At 33.6% G+C, this 20816-nt stretch overlaps 1 non-coding gene across 1 annotated transcript; it reads left to right on the top strand.

The window, feature by feature from the left end:
• The first annotated feature begins 247 nt into the window (after nt 1-247).
• Nucleotides 248-318, top strand: LOC115836168. Its single transcript, XR_004031158.1, has one exon. It is a non-coding gene; the product is annotated as a small nucleolar RNA SNORD65 (small nucleolar RNA).
• The last annotated feature ends 20498 nt before the right edge of the window (nt 319-20816 follow it).

Genomic DNA, 20816 nt, shown 5'->3' with positions numbered 1-20816 from the left:
TTCACAGAAATGAAACCCTGTCTCTACTGAAATACAAGAAATTAGCTGGGCATGGTGGCACGTGCCTGTAATCTCAGCTACTTGGGAGGCTGAGGAAGGGGAAATTGCTTGAACCAGGAAGGCAGAGGTTGCAGTGAGCTGAGATCGCCCCACTGCACTTCAGCCTGGTGACAGAGCAAGCCTCCATCTCAAAAAAAAAAAAAAAAAAAAAAAAAAAAAAACACACACAGAAAGAAGACTGAAAGTCAAATAATTAAATTACTCCAAATAGCTGGAGTTACTGGCAAATTGTTTACTGGCAAACATGGTTTTCTGAATAAAATAAAAGGACTAAAGATATTAAGTGTTGGCAATTACCTGGAGAAAATGAAACCCTTGCACGTTGTTCGTGAAAATGTAAATTAGTACAGCTATTTCATAAAACAGCACGGAGGACTACTGACAAATAAAATAAAAATAGAACTACCATTATGAATCAGCAATTCTACATCTGTGAATATAGTCAAAGGAAATGAAATCAGTATGTCAAAGAAATATCTGCACTCCTTTGTTCATTGCAGCATTATTTAAAATGGCCAAGATATGGAATTAAACTAAGTGTCTATTAATGGAGGAGTGAATTTAAGAATCTAAGTATGGATAAATACAATATGGTATATAGACACATGGAATACTATTTAGCATCATAAAGAAGGAAATTCTGTCATTGCTAGCATAATAGATGAACATGGATGACATTATGTTAAGTGAAATAAGCCAGGAACCGAAAGACAAATACAGCATGATTTTACTTTTGTGCTTATGTACAGAATTTAAAAAGTGGAACTCAGAAGTGAAAAATAGAATGGCAGTTACCAGGTTCTAGGGTCAGGGGAGTTTGGGCAGATTTTGGCCAGAGGATACAAAATTTCGGTTGGATAGGAGCAATAATTTTAAGAGATCTATTGTAGAACATGGTGGCTATAGTTAATAACAATATGTTATATACTTGAAAATTGCTGAAAGAGTAGATTTGAAGTGTTATAATTTTTTAAAAGTATGTGAGATAACCTATGTTATGTTAACAATTTGTTAATTTCACATCATATGCATATTTTAAAACATCATGTTATACCCCATAACTATAAAAACAATTTTATGTCATCAATTACAAACATATTTAAAAATATAAAGACAGTACATATTGAATGATTGGGTTTCATCCTGGATATTCAATGATGGTTCAATATTTGAAAATTAAATCAGTGTTGTTTACTAGAGTAATAGACTATGTAAGAAAAACCATTATCACTTTAACAAGTTCAACAAAAGCATCCATTTGTAGCACTTGGAATCAAGTGCATTTACTATAGAAAGAGGGGAAAATACACAGCTATCACTTGATAACATATGAGCCATCAATCTGATTCCACAATAGTCCTGCAGGCACATAGTTTTGTCAACATCATAGTATAACTTTCTGCACCTGATTGTAATTTATGTTTCACACAGCCCAAAAGTCACTTATAATTTACAATCAGTAGTCCACTAAAGAACCTAGAATCACTATTTTACCCTCTCAAACACCAAATTCTTTATGTATTCATATTCTAATAACATTTTAGGTAGCAAAAACTGTGTTCTTTCATTCATTGAACTTATCGAGGATTCAACGTATTTCTGACAGTGCTAGGTGCTGCTATAACATTTTTTGAAAGGCAAAACAAAATCTATACAAAGTCAGCGATGTCCTTATGAATATTCCAAACTGAGGCACAGGTGACAAACTGGAGTCCTAGGATATATTCAATTTAATTTTCAACATGTCTGTATTACACTAAGCAGAATGATTTGCATGTTTTTCAAAAGAGCATCATGCGCCCCTCCTTTAGATATTATGTGTCTGCTTACTTTTATTCCATAAACTGTCCAATTCAATGATTTTATGCATGAACTTCCTGGGGCTGTAATTATTTGATTTTATGATCTGTTGTCTCTTAGAAGATGAGAAATTCAAACAAATAATAAATTAATGGGAAATTCCAACCATTATGAGCATCTCAAAGGAAAAGCCATTGGTGCTATGAAGATGATACCAGATGTGTCAGAAAAGATTTCTATTAGCATGAATATAAATTTATATCTGAAAATGTGTTTGAGATTTCTTGGACAGGCTGGGAGATTGTAGAGCAATAGAAACAGTAAACATGTAAAAATGGTATATATGGTATATATTTGTGGATTATGTGGCTATAATATGGGAAGTTATATTTAAAATGTATATGACCAATAGTACTTTCTGCAAAATGTGCTAACATACTGAGAGTCTTGATGATTGTAATAATTAAATACAGTTAATTAATTAGGAATAATTAAATACAAAAAAACCATAGGTTGCAATTGGAAAGTACATTTTATGGTGAATAAAAACATTTTTCTAGTCCTGGATTTTATTATTACCAATTATCTTTTAATGTCAACTATAATTCAGGTGCATGTTAGAAAAAAATATACGTATCTATATAGAGATTTGTAGACGTATAAATATATATTAAATGTCAATCTATATGCAATTTAAATTATAAAACAGTAATAATAAAATATTAGAATTACATAGTTATGTATTATTTTTTAGAAAAATTTCTAACCAAGGATATGTTTTAAATTGACAGCTGAATCATACCTTGTTAAACCTATCATTTTTCAGGATAAGGTATGGTAATTTACTGGAATGACAGAATCATTATCTAAAGTTCTGTGTTGAGATCAGAATATAGATACAAGCATTATTTTAGGAAAAAAAAATTCTGTTGATGGCTTGGTTTATTTTAAGTAAATTTAAAACAAAATCTTAACTAATTGCATGAACATTTGGACATTTAAGTATTAATGTTATATTTGTGTACATGCTTTGCTAAATTTCAATGTTTAGAAACAAACATAATTAATATATATGCAACCTAATGATTAAAACATTGAATGTGAAATGAAACATGTGTTCAATAACACCCAACATCACTCATATATATCTGTCAACTACAAAAACATCATGAAAAGTTAAGAAATTCAAAGGGTTGCTACAAGTAGGGAAATAATGTTTGTAACAATGGAGATGCAAAGCCAATGAATATCATGTACTTATGCTACTAACACTATGTGAAAATACATAAGGCATGAATACATAAACAGTTTCTTGTTATGATAGTCAAACATTCAATTTGGTTAAGCCACATTATAAGTTGTTGTTTCCATTTTTTTTCTGCCAGAATTGATCAAATTTCTGGTACTACTTAATATTTTAACAGTGTAGAAGAATTAATCTGAATGATGTAGGAGTCTCAGTGTTTTGCAGTTTACAGCTAACATTTGAGAAGCATATAGATGAGCTGGCTGTAAAGTCTAGATTTGTAATTCTCAGCTTTTTGAGATTGGCAGTGTGAACGCTGTATATATTGACTGATTCATTTAGTAAAGCAACTGATTCGTATCAATCACCAAACATATTAAAGAGCAGTAGATAAATAAAAGAGGACCAAGTTGCTGCTCTTAAGAATATATTTTCATGGGAGGTACAAACAATTTACAAACACACCTGCTGTAAAATTGGATGTAATGATACATGCTATGAAGACAATGAATGTGGCGAGGTGGTGCTACTACAGACATGATAGCCTCTCCAAGGATAGGCATTTTGGGTAGAGATGTGAATGAAAGGATAGAATGAACCTTGTGAATATTTCAGTAGAGGACATTCCAGAAAGAGCATCCATGCAGTGCAAATGTCTGAGGCAAGAGCGTACTCCAAGGTGGTTGAAGCAGATTGATTGATAGGTGAGAGCAAGGCTACTAGATTTTGTAGAATCTTGTAAACTAAGAAAAGGATTTTTGATTTTGTTATGAGCAGGATAGCAAGACACGGGAGGAACTGACAATGTGACACAGTTATGTTAATGTATTACAAGGGTCCACCTGGCTGCTCTAGAGGGGAATAACAATGGAAGACATTTTGACAGTTAAAGGGGCATTGTAGGGGGTTGATATGACAGATTGGTTTGGACTATAGTGCAAAGAGTGGAGGTGTTGAGAAGTAGTTGCCCCTAGATGTAATTTGAAGACAGACGACACAAGATATGCTGAGAGATTTGATGTAGGGTATGAGAGGATAAAAGAATTACAAAAATGATGCTAAGGATTTTGAGCTAAGAAACTAGAAAAATGGATTTACCACTGATGAAGAGTTTGAACATTACAAGAGATGAAAATTTGGAAAAAGAATATCAAGCTCTGTATATTCGAGATTAGAGATTCCTGCAGGAACTCCTAGAGGAGACATCAGGTAGAAAGTTGGATATGTAAATTTTTAGTTCAAGGTTGAGATTAGGATAAGAGATAAAAATTAAGGAGTCCTAATAACATGTACATTTTAATAGTTTTATTGGATTAGTTGTCAATAAATAGCACATATTTTAAGTATCTAGTTTCTATGTTTGCATATATGTATAGATGCATAAAATCATTGCTGCAGTTAAGATAATGAGCTTATCACTCACTGCCAAGTTTCCATTTGAAATATTGTAATTCTTTCCTCCCGCGCATTGCTTTTCTCATATCTCTGTCCCCAACCAAGTACTATACTTTCTGTCAGCAAAATGAGGGTGCATTTTACAGAACCATGTGTAAATATAATCATAGAGTACATATTCTTTATTGTTTGGCTTCCTTCATGCAGCAAATTATTTTGAAGTTCATCTTTGTTGGTTCCTGAATCAATGGTTCATTCTTTGACAGCCAAGTAGTATTCCGTTGTATGAATATATCACAACTTATTTGTCTATTTATCTGGTGATGGATATTCAAGCAGTGTCCAAGGTTTGGCTGTTACAAAGAAAGCTGCTATACATTCATGCCTAAGAATCTACAAATACATGCTTTTGGTTTTCCTGGGTGAACATTTAACTGTGTCATGGCTAGGACAAATGGTAGGCATATATATACCTTTTTATGAAACTGTTTTTCAAGGTGATCATAACACTTTTATTCCCAGCAGCCATGTATGATATTGCTACTTGTTCCACACACTCACTAGCAATGCTATGATCAACCTTTTTAATTTTAAATATTCTCATAGGCGTGTGTGGGTCTTACCTATTGGAATTTTAATTTGCATTTCTTCAGTGATCAGTGATACTGAGCAAAATTGTAGTTTTCTTATTTGATTCATGCATTGTCTGTGGTGAAGGCTGCTCAAATCTTTTGGCCATTTATAAATTGGGTCTCTGTCCCCTTATTATTGAGTTTTCAGGGTTTTAAAAAATATTTTGGATATAAAAATTTGGAAAAGTTCTTTGTCAGATGCATTTGCAAATATTTCCCCCAGTATGTGAACTGTCTTTTTATTCACGTCAGGGTATCTTTTGAAGAAATGAAGTTCCTCCTTTTGCTGTTGTGCTATTTATCAGTGAGTCTGTTGATAGCACATCTAGGAAATTGTTGCGTAATTGATATCACCAAGATGTTCTTATAGGTTTGCTTTCATAATTTTCACAATCATAGGTTTTGACATGTAGGTTAATACTTTAAATTTCAATAGTTCTGTTTAAGTATAACTGACCAAAAATAAACAATGTATATTTAAAGTGTATAATTGATGTCTTCATATACATATACACCCAACGACATCATCACCCCAATCATAAGTCAATATATCTATTACTACAAAGAGTTTCCACTCTCTCATTACAATATCTCATTCCTTCTCCTCTCCACTTCTCTCCATTCAGACAACCATTGATTAACCCTTTGTGCTATGGATTCCTTTGTATATGCTAGAGATTTTTAATTTTTTGTTCCTTTATTTCTCTATTTTATTAAAAACATACATATGTCATGTACTCATTATGTCTGCCATCTTCACCCAGCATACTTACTTTGAGTTTCATTCATTTTGTTGCAAATCTCAGTATTTCAATACTTTTTATATCTCTGTATATTGCCATTATATGAATGCTAAATAATATGTCATTATATGACCATATCTTGATTCTTTTTACTCAACCATCAGTTGATGGACTCAAGTTATTTTCAGTTTTTGTCTATTTATAAATAATGTTTCTATAAAAACTCATGTTCAAATCTTTTATCTTGGACAAATATTCAGGAGTAGAATGACTATAAACACGTTCATCAATATAAACATACACAGAAATGACACAGATAATGAATTACCATTAAAGGAATTTAAGATAGCTATGGCAAATAAGTTCAATAGGTTCAAATATTGAACATGTTCTTCAGAATGCAAGAGAATTATATTGTAAATAGAGAACCAAATGAGATTATTTAGAGATAAAATTGACTATATCTGAAATGAAAATATGGGATTGACAGCAATTAGGGACTAAAGCCTAATAAATTAGGGAACTCATAGAACATGCAATAGAAACGGTTAAAACTTAAACATAGGGAAAACAAACAGTTTTTGTTTTAAAGTAGTAACTCAGTTACTTGTAGGATAATATCAAGCAATACACCATACATATAATTGATATCCCGAAACATTGGCACAGAAAGGGACAGAAAACAATACTTTAGTATAATGACCAAACTCTTTCCAAATGTGATTAAAAGCAGGAACTAAGAGTTGAAATTTTTTTTTAAATAAAAAAGGAAGGAAAACACAAAACAAAACAAAAAGAAAGAAAATTATCCAAGTAAGGCAAACATAAAATAAATGAAATTCTATGGTGGCACAACATAATCATATTGCTGAAAAGAGTGATAAAGAGATAATCTTAAAAGCATCCAGAGAGACCTAAATGTTTGCAGAAGAATGAGTATTATTGAAAACTGTTGACTAGGTAAATATTAAATAATTTTTCTGACAACAAATAATTGAAAATTTAAAGCAAAAAATAATAGTTTGCTAAGGCCAGGCTTATTGAGCTCATTGAGCCTGGCCTTAGCTGTGTGTGTGTGTGTGTGTGTGTGTGTGTGTAAAACATATGATAATAATGCAACAGCTGGGAGGAGGAAATGCAAGCATACCTTAATAAGATTCCTCTGCTATAGGTGACACAATGTAGTATCACTTTGAATACAAAACAGAATTCTTTAATCTCAGCACTATTGATATTTTGGACCAAACAACTCTTTCTTGGCATGGGAGGTTGGTGTCCCATGTATTGAAAGAAGTTTAGCTACATACCTAGTTTCTACCAACTACATGCCATCCTCCAGGTTGTGACAACCAAAAATATGTCCGGATATTCCCAAATGTCTTATTGTGGAGAACTACTGCCCTCCAGGTAGTATTATACACAATGGTGAATACGGAATGTTTTTCCCTAATTTCAAGAACAGCAGAAGGATATCTGTTTTCATCAATATTTTACTAAAGGCTCTAGCCATGGCAATGAGGCAAGAACTTTTTTTAAAGACATTCAGTTTGGAAATGAAGAAGTAATAATGTCTTATGTGCAGAAGGTATGATTACACAGAAAATGCAATTGAATCTATGAAATAGCTACTGGAAATAATAGATCACTTTGTAAAGTTTTCAAACAACAAGATTAATATAAACAAACAATTGTATTTTCATATACTACCAAACAGATAGAAATAAAATAACAATTACCAAAAAATACAAGTTTATAAAATATTTGAAGATAAATCTGACAGACCATATGTAAGATCGGTTCAGATAAAACTGAAAAAAGATTCTGCAAGAAATTAAAAACCTATATAAGTAGAAAAATATATTATTTCACAGAGTTGAAAAACTCATCGTTAAGATGCCAATTGTCCTAAAATCCCAGGAGGCTTTTTTTTGTAGAAATTAACAAGCTGTTTTAAAAATTCATTTTGAAATACAAAGGACCAAAATATCCAAGTAATTGTGAGATGGAACAAAGTTGGTAGGCCAAAACTACTGGATTTCAAAATGCTACAGTAATTAAGACAGTGCATTCAATAATGCACCAAACACAGATACAGACAAATAGATCAATGGAGGAGAACTCATCAGTGAAGATCCCGTAGATCAATGCAGTAGAATCACAATTCCAGACATGGAACCATGCATATAGGGACAACTGGTTTTCTTTTTTTTTTTTTTTTTTTTTTTGAGACGGAGTCTCGCTCTGTCGCCCAGGCTGGAGTGCAGTGGCGCGATCTCGGCTCACTGCAAGCTCCGCCTCCCGGGTTCACGCCATTCTCCTGCCTCAGCCTCTCCGAGTAGCTGGGACTACAGGCGCCCGCCACCACGCCTGGCTAATTTTTTGTAAAGATGGTTTAGATTAGTCACTATGTTACGATATATTTAGTTTTACCACTAAATTACAATACTTTAGAATTCTCTACTGAATGCTATCTTTGTGGGACACGAACTCTCCACCCTGGTAAGTCATGTCAGGAGTATGTCTTTCTCAAAAGTGAGGAACAAGTTTCTGCTCCTTCCGTTGCCCATCTTCGAGAAAATATGGCCTTCAACAGAGGGATAAATACACACCCCATTCCATGAAACACTATTCAGTGATCAAGGAGCTGAGCTGTTGAGTCATGCACATGCACCCACCCACCACATGAATGGATCTTAAATGCACTTTACTAGGTGAAAGAAGGAAGAATTAAAAGTCACATATTTTATGATATAACTCATATGAAATTCTAGAAATTTAAAACTAAAGAAATAGAAAAGAGAACATTATTTTTGTGGCTTAAGAGAACATAGATTTATTGACTAAGAGGAGGGGAATAGGGACTTTTTAGAGTGATAAAACTCTTCTGTGTGACACTACTATGTAGACACATTAGTCTGATATTGCTAACACCCACAGAACTGTAAAAGACAACGGGTGAAATTTAATGCATGTGAATTAAAAAAAAAAAACAAAATTGGAGGACTTTTTTTGATGAAATAGAGACCATAACAAATGAATCTAGTATTATTACAAAAGTATGACAAATCTCACTGAAATTATGAAACAAAAAAAGCAAGCTGACCTAAGTATCTTTAGAAAACAATGTTTTGACTGGAAATTTTAAGGCTAAGGATTTAAAACAAAATAAAAATAAAAATAGACCTAAACATTCTACAGCTGTTTGACATTTTGTTTCTCACAATCAAGTGGATTCACAATTGTGAAACTAATTTACCTGTAGAGTTGGATGGAAAAAAAAGATAAATGGATGGTAGAAAAGGAGATTCATGTTTCTCAGTCTCAGAGAAAGAAGTCACAAGCAGCCATGTGAAAGACAAAAATGAAACTTGCAGTACTGGATTAGAGTTGGAGACATCAGTATGAACTCATGTTTACTCCCTCCCCACACATACACATGCACACAGGGAGAGAGAGATAAGTGTATACAGAAGTCATATATTATCTACACAAATATATGTATTGTGTGTGTGTGCATGTGCATATGTGTGTGTAAAGGTAGCTCTGCATACTAAGAGTCCTAGAAGCAGTGAGACTACAGTGGTCGTAAGCACACACAGAGCCAAGATTTTGGTTTCTATCTATCTTTACCCACTAAGTACCTTCAAAAAATACCAGATTCTTGATCCAGGACAGAAAAAATGCAAGATGAGCCTAGGGCATCATGTAGTGCTATAAAATAAGGACGTGTTCACAAAATAAGGTGAAGAAAATACATCAAAGGGACAGAGGGGTCAGTCTGAAAGAACACACAGAGATCAGGGTTGAAATAATTTGAACAACACAGTAGAAAATGTAGTGTTGGAATTGTAATCCAAAGTAAAAAAAAATTATCACTTTATATTGACACAAATAAATGATTTAATATATAAATACATGAAGAAGATGAAACTCATTTGCAAAATATTTTCAAATGATATATTGATACGTTTCTCCCCCTTCCAAGAGTTGAAGTTTATCTGCCCCTCCCTAAGAATGAGCTGGAATTAATGACTTGCTTCAAAATAGAATATGGAAATGAGAAAAATAGTAACGCACAATGGGGAAACCATGCAAACACTGCAAACGATCAAGGTCGACATAATCGGTGATAAAGCATTTTAATGTATTCTAGTCCTTGACATAATATAGTAAGAAGGGCACTTCACTCTTATGACAGTCTTCCTCAAAATCTATAACCCAGTGCAGTAATGAGAAAAAATACATATATATATATATATACCCAAATTGAGAGTATTTCCACAGCTTCTAAAAACTGCCAAAATCACTTTAAAAAACAAGGAAAGGCTTAAAATTTGTCATTGAACAGTAGAAATTTAGAACACATGGAAACTACATGCAAGCACCATTACCATTTCTGATTGGATTCTGGAACAGAAAAGAGACATTAGTTAAAAAAAAAAAAAAAAAAAAAAAAAAAAACTAGTGAGATCCAAATAAACCCTCAAGTTTAGTTAATACTATTCATTAATTTTTAGTTTTGACACATGTGCCATAGTATGTAAGATGATAACATTAGAGGAAAATAGGTGAGGTGTATATTGGATCTCTCTGTACTACCTGTAAATCTTTTCAGTAAAGCTAAAATTATTCCCATTAAAAACTCAATCAGAGATTTTAAAGTTGAGGAAAGGATGATTTCCATGACTTCACCAGAACAACTCCATCTAACCAACATGCTGGCAGATGTAGTGGAGGGAAAATGACAAGAATGCTGTAAGAAGGAAGCTATGATTAGCAGCTTAAGTCTCATGACAATTTAAGAAGTGCTATGCTAGTAGCTGTGTTTTAAGTGAATTAAATTTCTTTTTATAATCCCTATTTGCTCATATACATTATTTGGAGTGTATGTCTGTTTTCAAATGATAATATAACTGCATTAAAATCACTCTTAATAATACCATGGCTGATGGAAACTCATGATTTTTTTCTGTGGTAGAAAGAAAGAGTTTTTCATTCAAATGACAAAGGGTAAAGAGGTGGACTGTAGTAAATGGGCTGTCTCTCCATAGCTACTCCTTACCCCTTTCCACCTTGTTCTGTTCCCTGGGAGTATGACATTCATGAATTGTGTTGATTAGATTCCCTTATCACTTCTGTTTCACTTCAGCTAGAAAATAAGAGAAAGAGAGAGTAAAACACATTGGCAGTGGCTGTATTCTCTACACAAGGCTCCTGGGAGGCAATTTTCTCCTATAGTTTTAGCTGTCTGTAGCTTCCAGTGATTATTCCCTGTGATGGACTGAACTGTCCACATCTCTTCCTCCTCCTATGTTGAAGTCCTAACTCCCAGTACCTCAGAAGGTGACAGTGTTTGGAGATAGCATCTTTAAAGAAGTAATTCAGGTTAAATGAGGTTACTGAGGTGGGTTCTAACCCAACATGACTGGTGTCCTTATAAGAAGAGGAGATTCAGACAGAGATACACACAGAGGGCAATACCATGTGAAGACCCTTGGAGAACACAGTATCTATAAGCCAAGGAGAGAACCTTCAAATGAAACCAGCCCTGCTGACACCTTGATTGTAGACTTCCAGCCTCCAGAATCATGAGAAAATAATTCTGCTGTTCCAGCCACTGAGTCTGTGGTGATTTGTTACAGCATTGCTAGCAAACTAATACTTCCACACTTTTTCCTTCCAGGCATAGCGTCTTCTTACTTGCTAGCACTGAGATGCTTTACCATCCCTTGTTGGTTTCCCTGATTCCTGAAAAAATTTATGAAGTATTTTTAATTACTTATGTTTACTATATTATTTGTTTTCTGTTAAAACCCTATTGGTTGTATTGCTCTGACAAGTGAATGAAGTAACAATCCTTTTCTCTTGATATTCTAACTAAAACACCTGCCAGTATTTTGTATCAAGTGAAGTAACTCAGGAATGGGAAACCAAATATCGTATGTTCTCACTTGTAAGTGGGAGCTAAGCTATGAGGATGCAAAAGCATATGAATTATATAAAGGACTTTGGGGACTTGGAGGTTGGGCAGGAGAGGTGTGGGAGGCGGATGATGGATAAAAGACTACACATTGGTTACAATGTACAGTGCTTGGGTGACAGGTGCAACAAAATCTCAGAAATCACTACAAAAGAACTTATTCATGTGACCAAAAACCACCTGTTCACCAAAAACTACTGAAATAAAATTCAAAAAAATATATAAATAAACGTTTTCAATGAGAAATTGCTGGAGTTTGGAATTACGTATTCCACTACTGATCATTCGCATATAGCTCATCATCTTCCAAAAACTTCAGTGTATATTAATGAGATTAATTTATTAGCATACCAAAATGTATATATTTAAGTAGCTGGCCTCTTCAAATTATGTTTCTTGAAAGAGTAAGACAACCTTTTTTTTTTCAATGTGTCAACTTCATTTTGAAGCTCATTTGGAATCATTTCATGGCACACATAAGATTATCAATCCTATCAGGTTTTATGACTTCTTAATTTGATAACATGGGTGTTATTCACCCAGATTACTCTATTAAAAAATAAATCTTACTAAGTTCTAACAATGATGAATATAGTCAACACAGAATACTGTAAAAACCCTTCCAGGGATGTCTAAAAGGAAGTGTGCCAAAACTGACTATATTCATAAAAATGATTTTGGATGAAGTGTTTGTATAGCCTAATGACTACTTTCAAAATACTACTTATATAAATGTGCATGTTCACAGCTAATTTCTATAATTTTTCTAGTATCATCAAAATGTATTTTACTGTATGATATATTTACTTTCAGGAAGCATACTTTACTAAGTACTGACAAAGCAGGGGTCAAAAAAAGTTGTTTATATAATATTCAAAAGGAGAAAATAAAACCAGAATAAATTGTTAACAAATTTCAAATGTTGAGGGTCCTTGTATTGCTTTATATAGGCAGTTTCATATTTATGTACAGAAAGCCTTTCTGATATTTAGCAGATTTGACATTTTCAAAGAAATCACTACATTTTTTTCACTGGATATTACTAAGTATGACGGTTATATGGACAAGGCTTTAAAATGACTAAAATGGATTTATATGCATAGACTATATATTTTTCCTATGGATCCAAATTTAGGTAAGAATGCATATCCCTTGAATTTTACATAAATATTCACGAGCCATTGCTGCTTTCAATTTTTAGAGAGAGAAAGATAAAAAAAATGATTTATCATCTTTTGTGAAAGCATTGTCCATCAGGCTTGCATTTTGAATGGTACAAAAAAATTTCACCAGAAGAGAAATCCATGTCTGTCAGTCAAACTAAAATGGATACATTGGATTTCATAGAGAGTCAAAATGAAACAATTGCCCTGCTGATTGTAGCACAAATCAGTGAATCTTTTTGCAACATCTGCTGGAAGTTGGTAAGTGTTTGTTGACAGGAAGCTGGCATTCTATTCCAAGCCATCACTCACAAAAGTTCTGACCAGTATAAAAATTATAGAACTGAAAAGCTAACAGAAAATAAAGTTAAAAGAGTGAGAGCGAGGATAGCATCTTTGAAGATTTCAATATGGTTGCCTTTGGACAAAATGGACAAGAATGAACAGTTAGCTTTCAGCTTCCCCTAACTCTATCTTTATTCCTTTCTAGTATTTAAATTTACCTCTATTTCACTTAGATAAAAAGGCTTGTTCTGTCGCATAGCAGAAAAAGACACATTTGGGGAGGTTATAAGAACCATCTTTATCATTTACACATACTAACAATATATTTCTTAATAATAGTATATACTTTTAAAATGTAGGATTAAATTAGTCATTGAAATACACTTGGGACAGTGTCTGGCATATTTTAAAGAGGTAGATGAATGTTACCGAGCTATCATCATCACCCTCATTATCATTATTAGAAGGATAATTTGATTAGCAAAAGTGAATTATAGTTATTTACCTTGCTTCAGGAATTAAAAAAAAAAACACTCTGGAATATATTCAAATTCAGTAGGTTGTCACGCTACTGAAAATAGGCCAATATTTGATTCCCGAGTGATCTGAGCCCTTGATATTTTGACTCTTCCTAGAGCAATCATAAGAATGTGCCCTAGAGAATTCCCTAAATTCTAGTACACTTTCTTTTTGAAACTAAAGTTGTCAGTATCACTGTTAACTTTGATAGTTAAGATTAATCCATTACACCCATTCAGAGAACATTTGTTACTTGCCAGTTCAGTAAATATCTTATTTTTCTATCAAAGGAATCAATATACATACATCAATAAATAATTTCTCACTTGGACAACAGAAATTCTAAGCCAGATTAACCCAGTAGACCAGTTTAAAAAAAATTTATTAGGGAATCTTCAAATACAATAGTGAAAGAGCTAATTCCTTTTTCCATTTATTGTTTTGTTTTTGTTTTTTAATTCTACCTTCTGACTAAGCGGAAGAATCACCAACATCGTTTGCTAATCTGTATCTAGAGGTCCTCAACCCTAAATATGTTTTCACCCAGCAGACTATTATTAAATTTTCAAGATGTTATTCTATATTACAGGAACTATCATTACAATGTGATGGGGAGTATAATAACCCCAATGAGGGCCAGGCAAGGTGGCTCACGCCTGTGATCCCATCACTTTGGGAGGCCGAGGTGGGCAGATCGTGAGGTCAGGAGATTGAGACCATCCTGGCCAACATGGTGAAACCCGTCTCTACTAAAAATACAAGAATTAGCTGGGCATGGTGGTGTGTGCCTGTAATCCCAGTTACTCGGGAGGCTGAGGCAGGAGAATTGCTTGAACCAGGGAGGCAGAGATTGCAGTGAGCCGAGATCACGCGACTGCACTCCAGCCTGGTGACAGAGGAAGACTCTGTCTCAAAAAAAGAAAGAAAGAAAGAAAAAATAAGCCCAATGAGAGAGACCAGTTTTTAAAAGTTACTTATCATACAGATAGAAACACTTTTAAAGATTCTGAGAAAAAAATGAAGACAATAATATATAACACAATTTTGTCTAATCCAGAAATGTCTCAGACAAACCTGAATTTAAAGTTATCCACCAATAAATGCCATGGATCTCAAACCATGATATTAAATATATAGTTGTACAAATGAATTATTTGCATGAAAGCATTGCCATTATAGTTCCTCATGATATTGTGTAAGGCATCGAATAAGCCCAAGCACGCTGGGACTGACGGTAAGTAGAAAGAAACCCAAATCCCAATTAACTGTGTTTCAAATGGCAACTACTCCAAACATTATCAACCTGCTGTGATGTGTTTGCTCTGCTGTGAGAGGATATTGTAAGATACTATTCTTGAATCTGAAGTGCTTAGCAGTTTGGCAGATTTTTCATCCAACAGCAGCATAGCCTTATCACTTTTGGTGAGGGTAATTCCATATCTGTGAGTTCATTCTTTGTTCCATCTTGACAGCATTGCCTATCTGTTAATGAACTGATATAGCAAAAGTGGGAGAGGAGAGGAAGGGTAAGAGACGGTAACAATCCCAGCGTGGAACATTATCTGCATCTTTTGTATTGAATGACTTCACAACCCATAAAGGTCTCTTAATGATACACAATTATTGTCTGATTTTGGAAAAACTCTAAGCAATCCATCTATATACCCTTGCCCCAAACTTTCTTACTACCAATCTTCCGAATCCTATTTCATTGAGCATCTTAACAGTGAACTACAACTTTAGTCATTACTCTGAAAAAAAGTAGATATTTACTTTAGATCTAAAATAATTTCTGGAAAAGTAAACAATATGAGCTACTGCAAAGGTAATTCTGGGATGACTTCCCTGGCTACATTCTTCTTTTGGACTATTTCTGAGAGGGTTATGATGCCATAGCTGTCACTTTGGGTTAGTTCCATCCTATAATTTTAGAGCTACCTATTATCTGGCTTGGATTTTTCTTTTCAGTCAACTCGTGATGGGGAAATTCCTCAGAGGCCACCGGCATAGATTGAGAAGAGTGTGGTAGCACAACCAATGTCAGAGTGCTGAAAGAGTCAGCAAATCACTCATGAAAATATTTGTAGCTTTGGGATCTGTTTAAGGCCAATATTACATATGTTACTTCCACTTGATGAAGTCTTGTTTGCCAGATAACACAATTTATTTCACCAAGGGCAGCATCAGTAATATAATTGCCTCTGGATTGCCTTAAAAACAGTTGCTTGCACTACAGAAATCCTTCTTTAATTTGCTTCCATTCAAGGCAGAATGGTCAGATCAGTACACCAAATGTGGATTTAAAGAATCATGTTACTTCATTCATTTTGGTAATGATGATTTGACATGCCTCAGAACACTAGACCAACAGAAATTTTGCTGAAATAACAGAAATCTAATTTTTATGGAATTAGTCTCCTACCTTATTCCTCCAATAGATAGTTTTAGTCCTAGAGGCAGGAAGATATATTTTAAAAAGTATGCCATAATAGCCTGTGGAATGCTAGACAATTAAAGCCCTTTTATTTTAGTTTGTGTCATGGAGCCAAAGGTTGGCTAAACCTCAATGAGATGGAAATACACATACAGTTCTCTTGGCCTTCTGCTTCCAGTGTCCTCTAGTCATCGGAGTAAGGGGGAAAATACCACACATTTGACAGCTTGGTGGTTGTTTATCAAATTCTAGGGCTGTGTTGATTTACACTAGCAAAGAAGACATATCAGGAAAAAACATCATTAAATTTGGAATTGCTGATTCATATGTCTTATGTTACCCTATTATCTTTCCCTCACAGCCAACTTACCTCTTCAGAGTAAAAACAGGGAGTCATATTTTATGTCTTAAATGGTAACACTAATCTCTATGATTCTCCATGTGAGAGTATTGACTTTATTATTTTGAAAGAAAGATGCTTCAGTTTGGCCTCTCTTACTTTAATGATCACACAAGGATTAAAACTGATATGAGAATTCTGTCAGGTGCTGTTATAAATATATATTTAAAGAACAAGAAAATAATTTTAGGTGAGATTAAAAGAGTCCCAGGGAATAATATGTATCACCTGACAAAGCGAGCTCTACTCTGAGCAGTGAACCACAGAGGTTTTCAGTTTGCTAGGAGTTCATGATTACCTCAGAGCCAGTTTCTAATATTTTCTGTCATGTTAACGTCTGAGTATTCTGGTTGTCTAGTACATTCTTACTCTAAAAAAAATATGGCAGCAGTTCCATCTGAGGCACCCGAGAAGCAAGTTTATAGACCATACCTGTAATGTTTTATGAAATATTTTCTCAGCCTTTGCTATCCTGGGGATCCTGGATTTCAGTGGAAATCAGAAAGATTACTTAGCTGAAGTATCCCCCTACAGAGAATAATTAATCAATCAATAATTTTTAAAGATCACGAGGATCCTCTTTGGTAGATTTCTTAAAGATTTGGTGAATAAATTGACCTCTGTGTCCTTCAGAGGACACAGTTCATAGTGAGTGTCTTAAACCTGATAATTCTACTCAAATTTTTTATTTCTCTACATTTTTATATTTTTAAAATACATTATAATTAGGAATTACTGGCATATTAATTTTAGTTTTCATGGCCCAATACTGATCCCAAATGTGTCAGCTAATCAAGAAGGGCAATGACAAACATTCCCGTCTGCTCGACCTAGCACACCAGATGCAGAGTATCTGGCAATGCACTCATGCTCAAACTCAACCAAACTACAATCATGTTCAACCCTAATTTTCTACAGTTTTCAGAAGACATTCACAGATATAGTTCTCCTCATTTTTTTTTCTAAATTATAAATTGTACAACAATTCTATACTCCTGTGTACACCTCTTCAGTTCCCAGGTTTAACATTGTAATTCATGCCCTCTAATCTGGTTTAACAGTGAAGATGTGGCTTCAGTAACATGGCTTTCCTATTGCAAGGTTATTTTGTTAGAAAAGGTTGTTAAAGGATCTTCAAAAAGGAGAGGAAGGAATAATTCTGCTAGCAGGGGAGACTATTATAAGATACATTTCATGAAAGTAGGAGCTATGCTTTCTTCAGCATCTAGAATAGGGTGTAGCACATAATAAACACTCAATTAAGGCTCACTGAATGAACAAATAAATCTAAACCTTCATATTTCACCCCCTCTCACTGTTTTTTCAATCAATTCCCAAATGTTTAGACAGGAAGTCTAGAAAGATAATGAATTTAAGTGGTATTAAAATTTGACAACAGATTGAAATTTAAATTTTTTGTTAGCTGTATGGTTGAAAGAGTTAGGATAGTATTTTAGCATAATCATAGAATTTATCTGGAACTTAATACAAAGAACTTAGAGGTGTGAAGCTTACATGCTCTTTATTTATGCAGAGCATTTGAAAGAATCGTCTTTCCCCCACAGTCTTTGAAATAATTGTTCCCTAAATTTTCTACTGTAAATTTATCATTCACTCACTATCCATTCTATTTGTTTATCTATTCAGTGTAAACTAATTGTTGAGCATCCATTCTATTTCTGACACTGTTCTAGGCTAAAGGAACATGACAACAAACAGAAGAGATTATATCTGTCTCCTATGGAGCTAATATTTTAATGAAATGAGATAAGCAATAAATAAGTTGAGTGAATATATGACATGTCCAGTGTTGGTGGGTACTATGGGAAGAAAGTAGTTAAAGGGGCAAAGAAAGTACTGGCAATGAGAACGAGTGGCTACTTTGTATCACTTGACTTTTCCTATAAGAAAATAAAAGATCAGGCCAGGCGGGATGGCTCACGCCTGTAATCCCAACACTTTGGGAGGCCGAGGTGGACAGATCACAAGGTCAGGAGATCGAGACCATCCTGGCTAGCACGGTGAAACCTCGTCTCTACTAAAAATACAAAAAATTAGCCCGGCAGTGGTGGCGGGCGCCTGTAGTCCCAGCTGCTTGAGAGGCTGAGGCAGGAGAATGGCATGAACACGGGAGGCAGAGCTTGCAGTGAATCGCGCCAATGCACTCCAGCCTGGGAGACAGCGAGAGACTCCGTCTCAAAAAAAAAAAAAAGAAAAGATCAAAAGCAAACTGGTAGCTCTCAGAAGCGTAAAAAAGGTAAAAAGCGATTATAGAATTTAGGTAAATATGAAAGCTGTACAAAATAACACTGTTAATATAATAAGAAACATAAAATTGTATGATGAAGAGTAGTTAGAGAAAGGAAATGAAAGGTAATAAAGTGTTAGATAAATTCTTAGTGACATAGTTGAAGTGGAAGACAGGAAAAGAGATCCGTCTTCTTTTACTTGGTTGGTGTCCCTGAGGGAAAAAATTAAAACAATAGATGAAAAAATATAATATTTAAGAGAAAAAAATCCAGAAAGTAAAAATTTATATTTATGCATGCAGATTAAAGGGACATATCTTTTCCAAAGAGATAAAGAAGATTTTGGCATAGAATAATCAACATGGAGTTATATTGTGTTAAAGGTAAGGAAAATCTAATATAAATGAGTAATTATTGATGGAGAGAGGGAAATTATTATAGTCATCTATAACAGAAAATGTGAGTTCATATCCCACTTCTCCATTATAATATTAAATGACAAGAAATAGTGACACAATGAGATGTTTTTCCAAGAAATTTTGTAGTGAACAAACCATCGTTCAAGAAAAATGGTAGCAGAAACTTCATTATAACTTGTAACAACTAGTTCCCATAAGCCCTTCTTTTAAAAATTACTAAATACTGATGTTGAATCAAGCAGAAAATTACTTATGTGGTTTTGCCAAAAAGCCTGATGGTGACTATTAAATCTATCCCTGTAGGAAAAATACCAAAATAAATATAGTTACAAACAAGAGTATTAATGATATAAAATTTGCCTATATATGTAGAAATGACATAAAAATATATGAATAAAGAAACTGTATGCAGGAAACTATAAAACAATGATGCAAAAAACCAGAGAAGATCTAAATAAAGGAAGAAATATTCCATATACATGGATTGAGAACATCAGTATTGTTGAGATATTTGTTCCACAAAAATTTATCAATAGATTCAATATAATCCAAATCAAAATCCTAGAAAGCTGTAAGAGAATATCAATAAACTAATTCTAATGTATATGTGGAAAGTAAAACAATATCTAGATTACCCAACACGGTATTGAAGAAGAAAAATACTAAAGGACTCACACTACCTGATCTCAAGCTTAGTAATTAAGGCTATAGTAATTAAGATGATGTGGCATTGGTAAAACAAGAGACACATAGATTAGTGGAACAGAATAGAGAACCCAGAAATAGATCTGTAAAATTATAGTCAAGCAATGTTTTCTAAAAAGAAAAATAAGGGAACGATTTTATTCATAATAACACTCAAAAGTTCTAAATTGGCCTACAGAAATTTTTAGACTTCTCATATAAAATCCATAAACAGAAAGAAAATATATTTTTAAAAGCCCATTTACAAAATTCAATGCTGGAAAAATTTCTAGATAGAAACATAACATGAAATAAGCTTGATATATACGAAGAAATATTTAAAATATTACTAAAATACCTAAATATGGCATAAACAAATATAACAAATACAGTGTTCTGTATAGCAAGATTCAAAATAACAAAATGCTACTTCTCTCTATGAAATCCATAAATATAATGAAAAATCTCAAAAATAAAAATAGCATTAGGCTTGAAGAAAATGCAACAGATAAAAGGTCATATGAAAGACTAAATCAACATGATCTGCTAAGAAATTTCTAAAACATAGAGTAATAATGGGCGGGCAGGGGAGATTATGCCCACTAGATATTAAAGTATAAGATAACAATGCATAGATTGAAAGAACAACCTCAAAATTCTACAAATACACAAAATTCTGAGATAATGTATATTCATAATGATATACTTAAAGCCAGTGTAAAGAAAAGATTGATTACTTCATAATTTATGATGAGAAAATTGGAATATCATATGGGAAGAATTTGGTTTTTAATAGACATAGTTTTC

This window comes from Nomascus leucogenys, chromosome 7b (genome assembly GCF_006542625.1).
Source record: "Nomascus leucogenys isolate Asia chromosome 7b, Asia_NLE_v1, whole genome shotgun sequence".
In the NCBI taxonomy this organism is placed as follows: Eukaryota; Metazoa; Chordata; class Mammalia; order Primates; family Hylobatidae; genus Nomascus; species Nomascus leucogenys.
This window is presented reverse-complemented; position numbering and strand designations above follow the sequence as displayed.